The 19,856-nt window shown below is 43.5% G+C and overlaps 1 protein-coding gene and 2 non-coding genes across 4 annotated transcripts in view; 2 read left to right on the top strand and 1 right to left on the bottom strand.

Annotated features, from left to right (window-relative positions):
- The window catches only part of FNDC3B (fibronectin type III domain containing 3B), a 423,729-nt gene that overhangs the window by 99,018 nt on the left and 304,855 nt on the right, over positions 1 to 19,856 (top strand). The gene's annotated exons all lie outside the window — the stretch shown is intronic.
- LOC119936344 lies at positions 10,105 to 10,242 on the bottom strand. Its single transcript, XR_005453708.1, has one exon. It is a non-coding gene; the product is annotated as a small nucleolar RNA SNORA7 (small nucleolar RNA).
- Positions 15,548 to 15,680, top strand: LOC119938616. The gene has a single exon (XR_005454473.1). It is a non-coding gene; the product is annotated as a small nucleolar RNA SNORA7 (small nucleolar RNA).

Raw genomic sequence — 19,856 nt, 5'->3', positions numbered from 1 at the left:
AAGCGCTTACTATGTGCCAAGCACTGTTCTAAGCACTGGAGGGATACAAGGTAATCAGGTTGTCCCACATGGGGCTCACAGTCTTAATCCCTGTTTTACAGATGAGGTAACTGAAGCACAGAGAAGTTAAGTGACTTGCCCAAAGTCACACAGCTGACAAGTGGCAGAGCCGGGATTAGAACCCTTGACCTCTGACTCCCAAGCCTGTGCTCTTTCCTTTGAGCCATGCTGCTTCTCAGATGGCTAGCAGATTAGACACACACGAAACGAGCCAACAAAAATATATGCTGGAGACTTTCAAGGCGGTGGAAGTGGGGATAGCACATATATGCTTGTCTTGTCGCGTTGTCTCCAACCCATAGTGACATCATTGACACATCTCTCCCAGAACGCCCCACCTCCACCTGCAATCGTTCTGATAGTTTATACATAGGTAAATAACCATTCAAACCTTCATGTGTAAAGAACACTCCCCATGATCCAATATTGCATGAGCGTGGACTTCCGTTTGAACTTGGCACAGGGAGGTTCAAGTGATTTTGGCGATTCAAATGTGAAATAAAATTATTCAAGTGGTCAGCAGAGTAATGGAGATATTTGCATGCAGGGTTTATTCAAGTAGTCACCAGAGTAATGGGAATGATGCATGCAAATGATTAAATTGCATGCCCTGGATACATTTTTATTGTCCAGTATAGCAGTTTTGGCTGTCACTGAAATTTTGGGTGGAGGAAATTAATTCTGTTAACAGCCATGACAGCTATTTCAAATGTTTTCATAAGGCACTTTACACAGAACAGTGCTTTACACATAGTAAGTGCTTAACAGATACCATCATTATTATTATTATAGGCTGTTGTGAAGAAATTAGGAAACATTCTTTCCATAGCATGCATCTGTCTGGGTATGACATTAGGTGGTGTGGGTAGAAACAGTTTTCTCTGCATTGCTTCTACAGTGTAAGTTTTCTGTAATGCACGGTCACACAAACTTGCATTTTAGGAATTCTTGCTATTTAATAATGAGCTGCTATTATCTTTGTTATGTAACAGATATTGAATAAGATGGCACCATTTGTGGACAGTGATGGCATATGGTATTTTCCAGCTTCTCTGCACTTGATCGTATTATTTTGTTGGGTGTCTAGGTTGTAGATTTTACAATTTTAATTGTAAATTTTTCTTCGGTAGAATTTTTTTTTCAGGGTCAATAATTTCATTTCAATCAATGTCATTTGTTGAGCACTTGCTGTGTGCAAGTATTGGATACATTGTATTGGCCCCATTGTACTGGACTCCCTTTCAGTTCCACAGCACTTATGTACACGTCTGTAATTTTATTTACTTATATTAAAGTTTGTCTCCCCCTCTAGCCTTAAGATCACTGTGGGCAGGGAATATGTTATTTTGTTATATTGTACTCTCCCAAACGATTTGTACAGTGCTCTGCACACAGTAGGTGCAAGCACACAATAAATATGATTGACTGATTGACTAAGCACTTGGGAATGTACAAAACAATGGAGTTGGAAGACATGATCCATGCATACCAGGCCTTTACAGTCTAGAGGGCAGGATGTGGGGAGAGATAGGTATTAAGGCAGCATGGCCTAGTGGCAAGAACACATGCTTGGGAGTCAGAGGATGTGGGTTCTAATCCTACTCCTCTACTTGTCTGTTGTGTGTGATTTTTAGACTGTGAGCCCACTGTTGGGTAGGGACTGTCTCTATATGTTGCCAACTTGTACTTTCCAAGCGCTTAGTACAGTGCTTTGCACACAGTAAGCGCTCAATAAATACGATTGATTGTGTGACCTTGGGCAAGTCACCTAAATTCTCTGTGTCTCAGTTTCTCCATCTGTTAAATGGGGATTAAGACTATGAGCTCCATGTGGGACAACCTGATTACCTTGTATCTACCCCAGTGTTAGAACTGAACTTGGCACATAGTATTCGCTTAACAAATACCATAATTATCATTATTATTGTTCATAATAAAATAAATTACAGATAGGGGAAATGGCATAGTGTAAGATTTTGCACATCAGTGTGGTTGGGGTGGGGGTGAATATCAAGTACTTGAGTACAGATCTGAAAGTCATAGCAACGAGAATAGACAAGATTGAGTTAACTGAGTAGGTTGACATGGGAGGAACAAAGTGTGCAAGCTGGGTTGTAATAGATCAGCTAGGTCAGGCACGGTGAGTTGAGTTCATTGACTGCTTTAAAGCTGATGGTAAGGAGCTTTTGTTTGCAGAAGTGGATGGACAGCCACTAAAAGGTTTTTGAGGAGTGGGGAGAAGGAATGAACCCTTTATTTTTTTTTTAGAAAAATGATCAGAGTAACCCAGTGAAGTAAGGACTGGCATGGGAAAAGACAGGAGGTAGGGAGGTCAGCGAGGAGGATGATGTGGTAATCAGGGTGGATATGCTAAGTGCTTGGTTCATTGTGGTAACCATTTGGATGGAGAGGAAAAGCTAGAGTCTAGAGATGTGACGGTAGAGCTGACAGGATTCTGTGACAGATTGAATGTTTGGGTTGAATGAGAGAGATGAGTTGAGGATAATGCAAATGTTATGGGCTTGTAAGACAGGGAAGATGATGATGCTTTCTACAGGGATAGAAAAGTCAGGGGGAGGGAGGGTTTGGGTGGCGAAGATGATTTCCGGTTTGATACAAGATAATTGTGCTGCTCTTATTCCAAATGAAAATGAGATATTTAACAAGTTTAATTCATAAATCTAGATAAGTATGCCAATGGTAGTAAGATGATATTGGGGCACAGACAGGTCTGAGTCTGAAGTTCGAAGATAAATGCAGGAAAAATTGGCCACTATTAGGATTTTGGGAAAGAAGTAACATGATTTGCTGCAGTGAGCAAAAGGAAAATAAAACAATTGGATGGAGTAGAGTGGGGGGAAAGGGCCAATGCCCTCAAACAACCCATTACCTTCCAGAGCCCTGATTGCCTCACAGACAGGGCTACTGTTAGAATGGTCATACAGGTAAGGAAAGAGGCCATCACTGCCACTTCGGCTCCTTTCCTTACTGCATGTCCGATTGGTCATCATTGCAATCACAGCCTCATTTTCAGCAAGAGCAGGGCCCTGGGCTAAGTCCTGGGGAAAGGCATCCAGTTATCAGCCATCTCCCTCCTTCCACCCAACCTTTTGGCCACCATTACCAGCTAACAGGTGCTTAATCCACATGAGCCAGCAATGGGAATTGGGTGACAGTGACAAGGCTCCTTGTACAGCAAACTGGAATTGGTAGGAAACAGTAACAAAACCTTGTCCAACCCATTGAACTGTTCAGGTTGCCCTCTTCAATGGCTTCTTTGAGCTGTGCACCGTACAGCCAGTAACTGTAGTCCCTTTTGGGGTGTGTGTGTCAGTCGTCAGTTAGTTGTATTTATTGAGCGTTTACTGTGTGCAGACCACTGTACTAACTGCTTGGGAAAGTACAGTACAAGCTCTTAGTACAGTATTCTGCACACAGTAAGCACTCAATAAATACGACTGAATGAATATAACAAGAAACTGACACATTCTCTGCCCACAATGAGCTCACAGTCTAAAGGGGGAGACAGACATTAATATAAATAAATTACAGATGTGTACGTAAGTGCTGTGTGTTTTGGGGGCGGTAGCTGGGGAGAAGTTGTAGGTGATGGAGATGGAATGATCGGGGAATTTGAATTTGTAGATTCGACAGTGGATCGGCATTGTGGATTCTCCTCCCTGGGCAATCAATCTTTCGATCATATTCATTGAAAACTTACTGTGTGCAGAGCACTGTACTATAAGTGCTTGGGACGGCACAGTACCATAGAATTGGTAGGCACATTCCTTGCCCACAACAAATTTACAGTTTAGAGAGTGATGACGGATTTTGTGGCCGCTAACTCAGATCATTGACTGCATTCCTTGCCCACAACAAATTTACAGTTTAGAGAGTGATGACGGATTTTGTGGCCGCTAACTCAGATCATTGACTGCACCCCAACGCCATTTCCTCCTTTACTACACCGCTGTTTGTAGTGATGTACAGTGTCTATCCCAGAAGTTCTAACACAAATAACCACCCTCCTGTAATAGTAGAAGGGGGAATGAGATGGGGAGATGAGAGATTAGTTGGGAAGATGTCCAGATTTGAGGTGGTGTGATTTCTTTTTTTTTTAGGAAGGTTTTGAAGATAGGAAGAGCAGTTGTGTTGGATGTGAAAGGGAGTTGGAGGCAAGAGAGTACGTGTGAGCAAGAGGTCAATGATGAGAGAGACAAGAATGAGGCCCAGTGAGTAGGTTGGCATAACAGGAGTGAAGTGTGTGGGTTGGTGGTAGTGGGAAAGGAGCAAGGATAAGTAGGTAGGAGAGAATGGTGAGTAACTTAGAGGCCATGTACCATTTAACTAAGTCAGTATCATTTTGGTAGCACAATGTACAGAGTGTCTTACAAAATAAACTACAGTGAGACTTAAAAATGAAAAAAAGCTATATTTTACTCACTTTGAAGGCTTTTACCTTGATTGAGGAAGTGTGTTTATCTGGACTTTATTCATCCTTTGGCTCAGTGTGGAGATTTTTTTAGTATTTTTTTTAGCCTTTTACAGAAGTGATTTTTCATGATGAAAGTCTTGTTAAAACATAGGTGTCATATTATCACCTTTTAAACAGGAGTTATTATAACAGTTGTCCAGGTTTGAGCAAGTTGGAGGTTCTGAAGCTTGTCAAGTTCAGCATCTGTTCAGTGTTTTTATGCTGGGAGCCAATATTGTCAAATTGCTGTTCGCAGTATATAAATAATATGGATAAAATGATTACTTTGGAACTGTCAGAACCTGTAGTCCTCAGGATGAGTTTGCGTGTGTTCAAAAACTCCCATTGCAGCCAGTGTAATACTTTCTATCCATCACTCATCATGCAAAATAGCTCAGTTTTTTCAAAAATTACCTTCATGATTTTATATGGCTAATGTAAACCCAAGTTTTTTCCTGTCAGGAGACAGTAAATATCTTGTTTCATAGTATTGCGGGAAAACTCATAGATGTCATTTTAGTGTAGTCAGTGAAATCCACATAACTAATATTGGGCCCACCATTCCCTATTTTGAAAGACATATAAGTTGAAGTGCCAGTGAGACTTCAACAAAAGTAGACAACTATATTTTGTTGACTCACATTACATGGAGGTGACACTGGTGATAAACGATTTAAGGAAACTCACAGTATAGTTTGCACATCTTGATCAGTGTTACCTACATAATTGAGATTGTTGCCTCTCTTCCCCCTCCAGACTGTAAGCTTGTTCTGGGCATGGAGTGTGTCTACCAACTCTGTGCTATAAAATTTTTACTGCATCAGCCTTCTCTCTGATCTCCCAACCTCGTGTCTCTCCCCACTTCAATCCATACTTCATGCTGCTGCCCGGATTGTCTTTGTCCAGAAACGCTTTGGGCATGTTACTCCCCTCCTCAAAAATCTCCAGTGGCTACCAATCAATCTACGCATCAGGCAGAAACTCTTCACCCTGGGCTTCAAAGCTCTCCATCACCTCACCCCCTCCTACCTCACCTCCCTTTTCTCCTTCTACAGCCCACCCCGCACCCTCCACTCCTCTGCTGCTACTCTCCTCACCATACCTCGTTCTCGCCTGTCCCGCCATTGACCCCCGGCCCACGTCATCCCCCGGGCCTGGAATGCCCTCCCTCTGCCAAGCTCGCTCTCTTCCTCCCTTCAAGGCCCTACTGAGCGCTCACCTCCTCCAGGAGGCATTCCCAGACTGAGTCCCTTCCTCTCCCCCACATCCCCTTCTCCATCCCCCCCATCTTACCTTCTTCCCTTCCCCACAGCACCTGTATATATGTTTGTTCATATTTATTACTCTATTTATTTTACCTGTATATACCTATTCTATTTATTTTATTTTGTTAGTATGTTTGGTTTTGTTCTCTGTCTCCCCCTTTTAGACTGTGAGCCCACTGTTGGGTAGGGACTGTCTCTATATGTTGCCAACTTGTACTTCCCAAGCGCTTAGTACAGTACTCTGCACACAGTAAGCGCTCAATAAATATGATTGATTGATTCCCAAGTACTTAGTTCAGTGCTCTGCACAAAGAATGTACTCAGTAAATACTATTGATTGATCAAAACAAAACCTAGTCTGTTTCTGCATCGCCTTCTGTTCAGGAATTATGTGTTAGAAGAATGTTCCCTAATTCCCTCCTATCAGTGTTTCATCCAAAATACATAGTGAAATCATACATTATGGAAGAACTAGTTGTACATTCTCTGACAGTAAAGGGCTTTGAAGCTCAACCCATTCGGTCAACATGATATTCCTCTAAGTATACCTTTTGTTGATCTGTTCTGAACCATCATTATGGGTCATCAGATATGGAACACTAAGTTTCTGCTTGTTCCAGGACCTTTTTGTCAGCAATTTGTTTCTACCTTGGATTCGAAAACCAAAGGTATGAGATAGTTCGACATAATAATAATAATAGTATTTGTTAAGCGCTTAATATGTGTCAAGCACTGTTCTAAGCGCTGAAGTAGATACAAGGTAATCAGTGTCACACATGCGGCTCACAGTCTTAATCCCCATTTAACAGATGGAGCGACTGAGGCACAGAGAAGTTACGTAACTTTCCCAAGGTCACACAGTAGACAAGTAGAGGAGCGGAATTAGAACCCGCATCCTCCAACTCCCAAGCCCATGCTCTTTCTACTAAGCCATGCTTCTTCTCTATAATAATGATGGTATTTATTAAGCGCTTACTATGTGTCAAGCACTGTTCTAATCACTGGATTAGATAGAAGGTAATCAGGTTGTCCCACGTGGGGCTCACACTCTTCATCCCCATTTTACATTTGAGGTAACTGAGGCACAGAGATGTGAAGTGGCTTGCCCAAGGTCACACAGCAGACAAGTGGCAGAGCCAGGATTAGTACCCATGTACTCTAACTCCCAAGCCCGGGCTCTTGCCACTATGCCACGCTCCTCCTCGGCATGATTGGCATGCTGGTAGGAACTGGAGCAAAATACTCAGACTAAAATCTATTTCTTGCGAAATGCAGATTATTGCCCGTGGAACTCAGGAAAGTCCATACTTTTAAATTGGTTTCCTACTGCTATTCTTGGTATAAGGAAAATTTTGCTGGTGCTTTACTTCATTGGGATAATCTCTTGTACCATTCATTCAATTGTATTTATTGAGTGTTTACTGTGTGCAAAGCACTGTACTAAGTGCTTGGACCAGAATGGAGTCTTGGCAGGAACCTGCACATTTATTTGACACACAATGTCCTAAGTGTAAGGGTAATAATAATAATAATAATAACTGTGGTATTTAAGCGCTTACTGGGTGCCAGGCACTGTACTAAGCACTGAGGTGCATACAGCAGAGAAGCAGTGGGGCTCAGTGGAAAGGGCCCCGGGCTTGAGAGTCAGTTACCCCAGTTACCTCATCTGGAAAATGTGGATTAAGACTGTGAGCCCCATGTGGTACAACCTGATTACCTTGTATCCCCCCAGCGCTTAGAACAATGCTTGGCACATAGTAAGCATTTAACAAATCCCATCATCATCATCATTATTATTATTGTACAAGCAAATCAAGTTGGACAAAGTCCATTCCCTCATAGGGTTTATAGTCTTAATCCCCATTTTACAAATGAGGCCACTGAGGCACAGAGAAGTGCAGTGACTTGCCCATGGTCACACAGCAGACAGACAAGCAGACAAGTTGGCAGGATTAGAACCCATGACCTTCTGGACTCCCAGGCCTGTGTTCTATCCATTACGCTCATGCTGCTTCACAAAACATTCATATAAATTCCAGTCCCTGTCTCACATGATCATGGTCCCAAATGGATATGCGCAGGTAAACCAGACTGTGCAAAGGGACTGTCTTTTATAGAGGGAGCCAGATAATATGTGGGCACAGGCACTGACATAGCTGGGAAAATGGAGAGGGTAGAAGTAAGGGAAAGACATCTGGAATACTTAAAAGGTGGAAAGCAATGTGAGCACTGATCCTCAGTTTTTTTGAAAATTAAGTATCGACTAAGGAACCAAAGGGATTTTGATTTTTGATTCTACTAAATTTAATGTTGATTCTCCTCTTCAGCTGTCCCCTACTGCTGAGTGTTGGTGTATATAGCCCCAGAATAGAATAACAATCCTAGACCTGGGCTTCACAAGTGCAAGGCTTATTGCATGGCTTCACGAAGTGCCTTGAGATCTTTGGATGAAAGGTCTTCTGTGGACTTCAGTGCCGGCAATACCCTTTGTTGCTGTAGTTGACAGAGAGCTAGTGCCACTTCTGTGCTTTCAACTTAATCTCAACTTTAAAATATGCAAATTCCTTCTCTGTGAGAACCCTCAGGGGCTTTGCCTCTTGCTTGTTAGAGAGAGGAAAGCAGGGAAGGCAGAGGTGAATGTGGCCATGGGGACATAATATCATTTTCTATCCTAAGGGGACCAGGAAGGTCATGAATCACGACATGGGTAAAGAGTGGGTAACTCAGAGTAGATGGAACATTATCGAATCGAATGACCAAGCACTCAGGAACATTGCTGGCAAGAGAAGAGATAAAGGGCTAAGTTCTGAAGAGCAGTTGGCAGAGAATAAGGTGAATGTAGTCAGAAAACAACGTGTACAAGCTCACAAGAAAGGCTGGAGAGACAGTGCTTTAAGTTCCCTCTCCAAGTACTTTATTAGTTTCCCCTGGGGGTGCAATGGAAATTTCTGCAATTTAAATCCAGACACATGATTCTTTATACGGAATATTGCAAATATTCTTTTTTCCTGTTTTGACCCATTTTTACCCTCGTGAGGATTGTTCTTGTAAATCAACTGCATCAGGGGTCATCAAAGACCCAAAGAGTCGGGAAGTCTAGTAATCATAATACTTGAGGTATTTGTTTAGCACTTACTATGTGCAAGCACTGTACTGAGCGCCAGGGTCAGTACGAGATAATCTGGTCAGATGCAGTCTATGTCCCACATGGGGTCCGTGGGCTGAAATCCATGTGTTCCCAGGCAAATACTGGTCTTGGACCACTTTCCCGCCAACCTCTTGATTGCACCTGCCTGGTTGTCACTGCCCATTTACATTCCACTGTGGAAGTGGAATGCGGGCTTCACCCGAGATTATTTTCCAGCACAACAACAATCTCATTCTACTTCAGCAGCCAGTTAACCATGAAGGAAAATGAACCTCTTTTAGAACTGGGTTTTGGGTGCTGAAATGTGACTTTGGACAAGATATTTTGAAAACGCAGGCAACCGATAAGTAGCCGGATTTAAGTCGCATAAGAAACTCAGCCCCTTTTACATTTATTTCAAGTTCCTTTCCCTCCTTGGTGAGATGATATTCTTCAACTTTTCATTTTTCTGTCCCCAGGACAGCAGTGTAAACTGGAACTGGCTGAAATTCGGCTCCGGTCAATCAGTCATTGATATTTATTGAGAGCTTACTGTGTGCAGGGTACTGTACTAAGCGCTTGTGAGAGAGAACAATACAACATAGTAGGCACATTCCCTGTCCACGTGGAACTTTGTGTAGAGAGGTATCAGAAAACGTCCATAAGCAGGAATTCTGAGATGATGGTGGAGTTGATAGGGAGGGGAGGCTGTGGGTAGGACTGATTGGGAGTCCTATCACTCTGCTTCTCTACTCTTCACACCCCTGAGATGTTATTCTCCAAAGTCACCAATAATTGTTTTGCCAGGTTTAACGGGCTTTAATAATAGTAATAATAATAATTATGGTATTTAAGTGCTTATTACAGGCCAATCACTGTACTAAGTGCTGGATGGATGTAAGCAAAGCCCCTGTCCCACATGGGGCTCACGGTCTCAATCCCCATTTTGTTATTGTTGTCTTATGCTGTTGAGTCGCGTCCGACCCATAGCGACGCCATGGACACAGCTCTCTCAGAATGCCCCACTTCCATCTGCAGTCGTTCTGGTAGAGTATCTATTGAGTTTTCTTGGTCAAAATACGGAAGTGGTTTTTCGTTTCCTCCCTCCGCACAGTAAACCTGAGTCTCTGCCCTCGACTCTCTCCTGTGCCGCTGCTGCCCAGCACAGTCGAGTTTTGACTTGTAGCAGATTGCCTTCCACTCGCTAGCCACTGGCCAAGCTAAGAATGGAATGGGCAGGCCTCTGCTTGACTCTCCCTCCTGTAGTTGAGACTGGTAGAGTACTGGAAACTCTCCAGGTGCGATGCTGAGAGGGTCAGTCCCCATTTTACAGATGAGGGAACTGAGGCAGAGAGCAGTGAAGTGACTTAACAAAGGTCACACAGCAGACAAGAGGTGGAGCCGGGATTAGAACCTATGACCTTCTGATTCCCAGACCCATGCTCTAGCCGTTATGCCAAGCTGCATCTATTAAGCATTTATGTGCTGGGCAGCAGCGCCACGGGAGAGTCCAGGGTGAAGACTTGAGTTGAGTGCGCGAAAGGAGGCAATGGTAAACCACTTCTGTATTTTTACCAAGAAAACTCTATGGATCCACTACCAGTACGATTGCAGATGGAGGTGGGGCATTCTGGGAGAGATGTGTCCATGGAGTTGCTATGGGTAGGAGACTGCTCGACAATATCTGGGTATACCTGCTTCTCACCAAACATCTTTAGCCACAGTGTTTGCGGATGGCTAGTGTCAGCCAGATACCTGTCCATTAGAATGTGAGCTCCATTGTACACTCCCAAGTGATCAGTATTCAGCAGTTGCACAATGAATCCTATTGATGGATTGATTCAGATTCACTGGAAAAAAATGTAACTCAGAATCCAGCCTCTCACATCCTTGTAACACCCATTTGTAATATAGTTAGCTATCTTTACTTAATTTTTGCCTTTTCACTTTTGCTACAGTGTTAAAAAGAAAAGCTGTTTTACCTTTTGGATCAAAATAGTTTGTCTCCAGGTTCGTCCCTCCCACAGTAATTGACCTAAAAATACTCTTGGTATTGCAGTCAAGGTGCTGAGATCTTAAAGGTGCTGAGATCTGCTACTTTCTGTGTTATTTTGGGAGATGATTTCTTTTAAAGACTACTGCTGCTCCCCAGGTGCTCCTGGTTTCCCATGCAAAGTGAAGTGCATTTTGAATACGACTGATTCCGAAACCTGTGCTGTTGATGCAGAACTGTTAGGTCAAATTAGAATAATTATATTTGTACCTCATTTTCAGTGAAAGGCTGGCATGATAGGTAGTATAAATCCTTATAGAAGGGCACTAAGGGCAGCTAAGGGGATTCTGTCAAATGCCATTTGTGCTTTGTTTTTTCCTCTTTAAATACGTGATCCTGCTGGTGGATGAGGCTAGCTTTGCTTCTAACTGCTGGAGCGCCGTGTAATAGGAGAGAGGTTCTGCTTAATAGGTGTATCACAGAGGGATTATTCATTGACCCTTCTGCCAGAATCATTCAGTGCACTATTGTGATACTTTGAGGGCCCTGTCTCTGCCCGTCTCAGCAGAGAACTGAACTTTGCTGTAACGTAGGACTTTCTACCACTCTCTTCCAAAATCAAGCATTCCATTTTGAATCAAGGGTGAGAGTTTCTGCAGACACTGTGCTTGTGCAAAGGCTACTAAACCAGACTGGCTAAGCGGGTGGGGAGAACCACCATGAAGTTTGATTTGGCATGAAGCGATCTTTTCCAAATATCCTAGTTTGGATGCAATACAGTAAGTCTTCTAAGAAAAGGGGAAAAAAAAAAGGAAACCAGCAACCCTATAACTGAAAATATTTGGGGACCGTCTTTAAAGATGGAAAATTTAAACAGTGTGGAGTGAATGTGTGTCCCCAAAGTTCAAATTGATGTGTGGACTCAGAGACCAGGAATTTTTTTTTCCAGTCTCCGAGCTCCCTTCAGTTGTGAAAAGCCAATGAAATGGACTCTGTGCTGCTTTTTGCTGCACACTGACTGCTCCAGACAGTCATGAATGCGACCTGGCAGGCAGTGCTGTTTCCTGCTGACGTGGCCTCCCATAACAGGAGCTGAACAGAGCAGCTTCAGTGTAATGTGGACGAGAAAGGCACAGAGAGGATGAATCACCAGCAGGATGGGAAACAAAGACGCACAAAAAAACTTGACTGTTCGTGTCCAAGTATTCTACATCTGTAGAACATATATATTTATACGTACGTATATATTTTAAATGTATATTATTTCTGGGCAAGAAGGGCATAAGAAGGATTGGCCGTATTTATTTACTCAGGGTTTAAGCGGTGGTTCCCCTGGCTAAATGAAGAATTTATTCACAGCAGGAGTGAACTTCTGGGGTGAGAAATGTATAGCACCCAGCCTGCTTGATTCTTCTGAGGACAAAAGAGCTTCATCGTGCATCCCCTGCCCATGCAAAGTTCTCTTTGTTGGTGGAGGAGAGGAAAGGCTGCCCCATCACTTCCAACAGTGAATGTCCAGACAGTACGTTTTAGAGAGCATTTACAGTTGGATTCCAGTAAAAAAAAAAAAAAGTTCACTTGGCTCTGTAGCAACGGAAGAATGGAATCCGTTCATATGCAAAAACAAACGCTGCCCAAGTCTTCCAAAACCCTGACCAGAGAAGGATCGCGCCAAAAGGGACCTCTCAAAATCAGTTTGTCCATCCCCCTGGTGCCATGCTGGGGAATTACTAAACCACCCAAGAAGGACGTCTGGCTGTGCCGTACTTAGGTTATTTCTAGGAATGAAGACTTGACCGTCTCCTTGGGCAGCAATGGGAAGGAGTGAGGCATAGTGGAAAGGGCCCATCCTGGGAGTCAGAGGACCTGGGTTCTAATCCCGCTCTGCTGTGTGACCCTGGGCAAGTCACTTCACTTCTTTTTGCCTCAGTTTCCTCATCCATAAAATGAAGATTCAATACCTGTTCTCCCTCCTAGGTAGACTGTGAGCCCCATGTGGGAGAGGAATGGTGTCTGACCTGATTAACTTAAATCTACCCCAGCACTTAGCTTGACACTTAGTCAACACTTAAATATAAACATAGGGCTTTTGTACAACACGGAGTTTCTTTTGTCCAATCAGGAACTCTGACGCTCATCATATCCATTGCCCTGAGGGCTGGCATGATGAATTACAGGATTTGAGTCATAGTCTAATCAATCAAAAGCATTTATTGAGTACTTACCCTGTGCAGGGCACTGTGCTAATTGCTTGGGAGCATGCAATAACGTTAGTATCTCTGCCCTAGAGGAGCTTACAAGCTAGCAAGGGAGACAGACACTAGAATAATTTACAGTTAGAGAGAAGGAAAGTGGATATTTAGGTGAGTGCCTAAATAGTAGTGGTATATTCACTGGTATATACCACTAAATAGTAGTAGTATAGAGAAGCAGCGTGGCTCAGTGGAAAGAGCATGGGTTTTGGAGTCAGAGGTCATGGGTACAAATCCCAGCTCTGCCACATGTCTGCTGTGTGACCTTGGGCAAGTCACTTAACTTCTGGGAGCCTCAGTTACATCATCTGTAAAATGGAGATTAAGACTGTGAGCCCCATGTGGGACAACCTGATCACCTTGTATCCCCCCAGCACTTAGAACAGTGCTTTGCACATAGTAAGCGCTTAACAAATGCCATCATTATTATTCAATTGCACTTCATTCAATCGTATTAATTGAGCGCTAACTGTGGGCCAAGCACTGTACTAAGTGCTTGGGAGAGTACGATATAACAAAGTTCTAAACACGTTCCCTTCCTACATGAGCTTACAATCTAGAGAGAGAGATGGCATTAAGAGAAATAAATTTTGGATGTGTATATAAGTTCTGTGGGGCTGAGGAAGGGGTGAATAAAGGGTTCAAGTCAAAGATAATGCCAAGATTGTGTTCTACAGCAACAGGATGGTGGTATGTGGTTCACTCTGATGGGACAGTTAGAGAAGAGGATTTGGAAGGGAAGATGAGGAGTTCTATTTGTGATAATTGAGCTTGAAGTGTTGGTTGGCCATCCACTTAGGGCTGTCCTGGAGGCAGAATCGTAATGGAGATGAGAGGAAAGCCTTCAAGTTAGATTGGGTAGACAGCTGCATAGAAGTGGTAGCAAAGGCATGGGAGTGGAAAGCAGCATGGCCTAGTGGACATACCATCACTTGCCTGGTGTGTGACTTTGGGAGCATCCCTTAACTTCTCCATGCTTTGGTTACCTCATCCGTAAAATGGGGATTAAGACTGTAGGCCCCGTGTGGGACATGGACTTTGTCTAACCTGATTACCTTGTATCTACCCCATTGTAGGATATCTTCTATGCCTGGCACACAGTAAATGCTTCATAAATTCCAGGAAAAAAATAAAGTCTAATAATAAAGTTTAATAATAATAGTAATTATGGTATTTGTTAAGTGCTTACTACGTGCCAAGCACTGTTCCAAGCACTGGGGTAAATACAAGGTAGTCAGGTTGTACTGCTTGGGGCTCAGAGTCTCAGTCTCCATTTTGCAGATGAGGTAACTGGGGCACAGAGAAGTTAAGTGACTTGCCCAAGGTCACACAGCAGACAATCAATCAATCAATCAATCAATCGTATTTATTGAGCGCTTACTATGTGCAGAGCACTGTACTAAGCGCTTGGGAAGTACAAATTGGCATCACATAGAGACAGTCCCTACCCAACAGTGGGCTCACAGTCTAAAAGGGGGAGACAGAGAACAGAACCAAACATACCAACAAAATAAAATAAGTAGGATAGAAATGTACAAGTAAAATAAATAAATAAATAGATAAATAGAGTAATAAATATGTACAACCATATATACATATATACAGGTGCTGTGGGGAAGGGAAGGAGGTAAGACGGGAGGATGGAGAGGGGGACGAGGGGGAGAGGAAAGAAGGGGCTCAGTCTGGGAAGGCCTCCTGGAGGAGGTGAGCTCTCAGCAGGGCCTTGAAGGGAGGAAGAGAGCTAGCTTGGCGGATGGGCAGAGGGAGGGCATTCCAGGCCCGGGGGATGACGTGGGCCGGGGGTCGATGGTGGGACAGGTGAGAGCGAGGTACAGACAAGTGGCATAACTGGGATTAGAACCCATAACCTCCGACTCCCAAGCCCGTGCTCTTTCCACTAAACCATGCTGTTTCTAGTAGCTTCCCATTTTGAAGAAACCCTTCATGTAGTTGATAGAAGTTACCTCTTAGCCTTCCCCAGACTAAGCCTTCCAGTTGTTTTGATCCTTCCTCCTAAGAAGGTCTGTTCCCTTTGGAAGTTTTGCCTCATTCCTCTGATTCTTGGAGGTTCCAAAGTTGCCACTTGTTTTGATGTGCGGGGCGGTTAACTTCACAGCTAAGTGACACTAGTGGCAGCCTGCAGGGAATCACTCCTTGTTGCAGCTCAAAGAATGACAGTGGGAGGTGTAACTTCTGCTCCCTTCACTGTTCTTCTGACTGAGTTTGGTACTTCATTCTTCAGACTAGGGAAATCCAACTCCATGGACTGAGGCGCAGTCATTTAGAGAATCAAAACTAATTGCTCAGGTCACTCTCTAGACTGTAAGCTCCTTGTGGTAGGGAGTGTACCTATTACATTGTTCTATTGTACTCTCCACCCTCTGAGGATCACATCTGGAGAATTTCTAGTACTCTACCAGGCTCAGCTACACGAGGGAGAGTCAAGCAGAGGCATTTCCATTCCTAGCTTGGGCAGTAGCTAGGGAGTGGAAGACAATCTGCTACAAGTCAGAGCTCCCCTGTGCTGGGCAGCAGCAGCATGAAGAGTTGAAGGTGGAGACTCAAGTTGACTGCACAGAGGGAGGCAGTGGTAAACCACTTCCATATTTTGATCAAGAAAGCTCTATGGATACACTACTAAAATGATTGCAGATGGAGGTGGGTCATTTTGGGAGAGATGTGTCCCTAGAGCCACTATGGGTCAGAAATGACCCGACAGCATAAGACAAAGGTGTACCCTTCCAAGCGTTTAGTACAGTGCTCTGCGCACAGTTAAGTGCTCAATAAGTATGATTGACTGGCTCTCTCAGAAGTGGGGTTTAGTGGCAATTTCACAGAAGCAAAAATGCCTAAACATCAGTTACCCTTCCAATGCCAATTCGAGTGGTGGCATACACCGTGAGTTCCATAGCCGTGCAGAAGATAGCGTGAATTGGTTTTAATTTCCATGGTTTTGTGACTGTACTGAGGATAGAGTTGCTACAGTTTTTAAAAAGGGATCTGTGTGTTTGCCAGGCTAAACTTCTTCTGGGGCTGGATGTGGTGTGGACCCATGTGTTGAATAGCCCCGGGCTGGGTGCTTGATGGGTTTTTTTCTCATTCATTCATTCATTCATACATACATATTTATTGAGCGCTTACTGTGTGCAGAGCACTGTACTAAGCGCTTGGGAAGTATAAGTCAGCAACAGCTCTGACCTTAGGACCTTCTCCAGTTCTGACCTTAGGAAAATCTATAAAACTCCATGAAAACAGGAGCACACTGATTTTCAGCATCCCAACACATCTGCAGTGGGGATGTCATTCTTCAGGTTTTAAGCAGAGTGAGGGTGAGTACTGTTGAGGGGATAAGCAGCTTGGTCTCTGTGAATACAGAATCTGATTACAAAATCAGATGTTAGGAGCACAACGTGGACAAAATGTAACAAATCCTTGAGATTTGGCAAGTATCCTGTTATTATTAACAATAATAATAATAACAATACTGGTGTTATTAAGCATACTATTAAGCATATTAAGTGTAAGCATACTGTTAAGCGTCTACTATGTGCCAGACACTGTACTAAATGCTGGGATGGACACAAGCAAATCGGGTTAGACACAGTCCCTGTCCCACATGGCAGTCCCAGTCTTAATCCCCACTTTACAGATGAGGTAACTGAGGCACAGGGAAGTTAAGTGACTTGTTCAAGGTCACACAGCACACGTGTGATGGAGCCGGGATTAGAACCTAGGTCTTTCTGACTCCCAGGCCCATGCTCTATCCAGTAGGCCATACTGCTTCTCATTAGTACACTGGAAATGCAGTCAATCAGTAGTACTTATTGAGCACTTAATATGTGCAGAGAACTGTACTAAACACTTGGGAGAGTACAAGTACAAAAGAGTTAGCAGACATGTTCTTTGCCCATATTGAGTTTGTGCAAAAAGTGTTCCCACCCCAAATCTGTAAGAACAATTGTGCTGCCTTAGTTAGGAAACTTTGCCTGACTTCCCTGAGTTGCGGTGGATGGAAAGATTTAGCAAAAATGTTAAAAACCACCATGTTTCTCAAAGCCACCTCTGTCCCTTCTAACCCACTTCTGCTTCCTTACACAGCTCTTGTACCTTTAGATTAAGGAAGTACCAGAATCTCTGTGGCAGATAGGCTAAGCTCCTCTTCCCAACTAATTTCCAGGAAAAATAAACATAGAGGGAAGAAAGAATCAGAGTTATAATTCTTCAGACGCGCTCTACCACTTGACCATTGTGCATCCTTGGGCAAGTCACCTCAGTTACCTATTCTGTAAAATGGGGAATAAGACTGTGAATCCTATGTGGGACAGGGACCGTGTCCCACCTTTTATCAATCCCCACGCTAAAGGTAGTGCCTAGCACAGAGTTAAGCGCTTAAGAAGTGCCATTTTAAAATAAAGTTGATTAATTTGTAGTGGATGAGGGACATCTTCATAGGACCCAATAAGATAGGTAAATTCTTCACACTGAGAAGAAATAAGTAACTCATTAAAAAAAAAAACCTGGGCGTACTTCTAATGGCTGGTTTTATCGGATGTAGACATTTCAGCCTAGAAAGTGTTGTTTCTTGATCCTATCTTTTCCCACATCACACTGCCTTCTGAAAACTATTTCTCCAAATTACCCTGGCACATGCATTCTCCAAATACAACAGTCTGGGAATGGGGAACCATTGCCTTCAGAGAGATCATTCTTTTGTGCAGTGGTAATGAGATGATTTCTGCAGTTTAACATTTTCAAGGAGCCCTTTGTATAAGTGAAACTTTAGAGACCATGCAATGCCGTATTCATACATTCTCTCAGCTTTGTTTCCTATTAATTTCAGATGTTTAGCTGTTAGCTATTTATGAAACAATTATATGAAATAATATTTTGTTTCAAATAAAAGGACATGGGCATGCATTTCCTCCATGTTTTCCATTCCCCTTTTCCCCCCTCCACTTCCAAGTTAGGATTTGAAGTGGTGAGTGTTCCTTATGTTCCCTGTAATGCCAGCCTGAAGCAGTAGAGAACTTTACTGGGACTTTACTGGCTGCAAGTGTACAGCAGGGAATGGTGAAGGAATTTCAGCCAGCGTACCCGAGAACCAGAGAGAGGGGAAGGGTATGAGGATACTAATCACGATTGTGCCGAGGGCATAATTAATAATCAGAACCCTCTAGACTGGTGGGCAAGGAATGTATCTATTATGTTGTATTCTCTGAAGCGCTTGGTACAGTGCTCTGCAGGCCCCCCCCCCCCCCCCCCCTCCACTTCTCTATCTGCTTACTACCACACTTTGCTCCTGTAATATTAACCTTTTCACTGTACCTCCATCTCGTCTCTCTTGCTGCCAGCCTCTCGCCTATGTCCTGTCTGTGGCCTGGGGCACCCTCCCTCTTCATATCTGACAGACAATGACTCTCCCCAGCTTCAGAGCCTCATTGAAGGCACACCTCCTCCAAGAGGCCTTCCCTGACTAAACTCTCCTTTCTTCTTCCACTCCCTTCTGTGGCACCCTGACTTGTTTCCTTTATTCATCCTCCCTCCACCCCAGGCTTACAGCATTTATGTACATATCTGTAATCTGTTTATTTAAATTAATGCCTGTCTCTCCATCTAGACTATAAGCCTGTTGTGGGCAGGGAATGTGTCTGTTTATTGTTGTATTTTCCCAAGCACTTAGTTCAGTGCTCTGTACACGATAAGTGCTCAATAAATGTGACTGACTGGCCGACAGTGCTCAATAAATATAATTGATTGAATATTTTTCCATTCATTTATCATTGACAGTTTACTAGAATAAAAGCATCTTTTTCTGGAAGTTTTGAGTTGTTAATACTTTTTTCAACAAGTTCCAATATATCTTAATATGCACACAATCTGGTGAATCTATTAAAATGAACTATATCAAATTTTGGGAGAACTACTTAATCTCTTGTCTCCTTTGTCACCCGCTGCTCTCTACACCATTATGTGATTATCATCTGGAATTGTAATGGTCTCTCTGGATTGCCATTTTATTTGTCTTATAAAATGTGGACCAAGTAGTTCGGATAAGTAAGGAAAAAAGACTTATCATAAGGATCTGAAATCTTTTCACCATAATGAGAGACTGCTAACTTGGGCAGGTTCTACCTTATATGGCAGTGTTTTAGAAAAATACTAACATCCTCCTTCCAGATAAGCTACCAATACTTTTTTTTTAAGTGAAATATCAAAATGCTAAAGAACCCTAGCCATATACACCCAAGTGTCCTTGAAGCATTCTCTAGCCAGTAAGCTCCTTGTGGGCAGGGAACTTGTCTACCAACTCTGTTGTACTCTCAGCGTGGCTCAGTGGAAAGTGGCTCAGTGGCTCAGCTCTCATCCTGTCCTGTCTGGACTACTGTATCAGCCTCCTGTCTGATCTCCCATCCTCTTGTCTCTCCCCATTTCAATCCATACTTCAAGCAGCTGCCCGGATTGTCTTTGTCCAGAAACGCCCTGGGCATGCTACTCCCCTCCTCAAAAATCTCCAGTGGCTACCAATCAACCTACTCATCAGGCAGAAACTCCTCACCCTCGGCTTCAAGGCTGTCCATCACCTCGCCCCCTCCTACCTCACCTCCCTTCTGTCCTTCTACAGCCCAGCCCGCATCCTCCACTCCTCTTCCGCAAACCTCCTCACCGTGCCTCGTTCTCGCCTGTC

This window comes from Tachyglossus aculeatus, chromosome 1 (genome assembly GCF_015852505.1).
Source record: "Tachyglossus aculeatus isolate mTacAcu1 chromosome 1, mTacAcu1.pri, whole genome shotgun sequence".
NCBI lineage: Eukaryota > Metazoa > Chordata > Mammalia > Monotremata > Tachyglossidae > Tachyglossus > Tachyglossus aculeatus.
The sequence above is the reverse complement of the archived record's forward strand: the minus strand, read 5'-3'. Positions and strand labels throughout refer to the sequence as shown.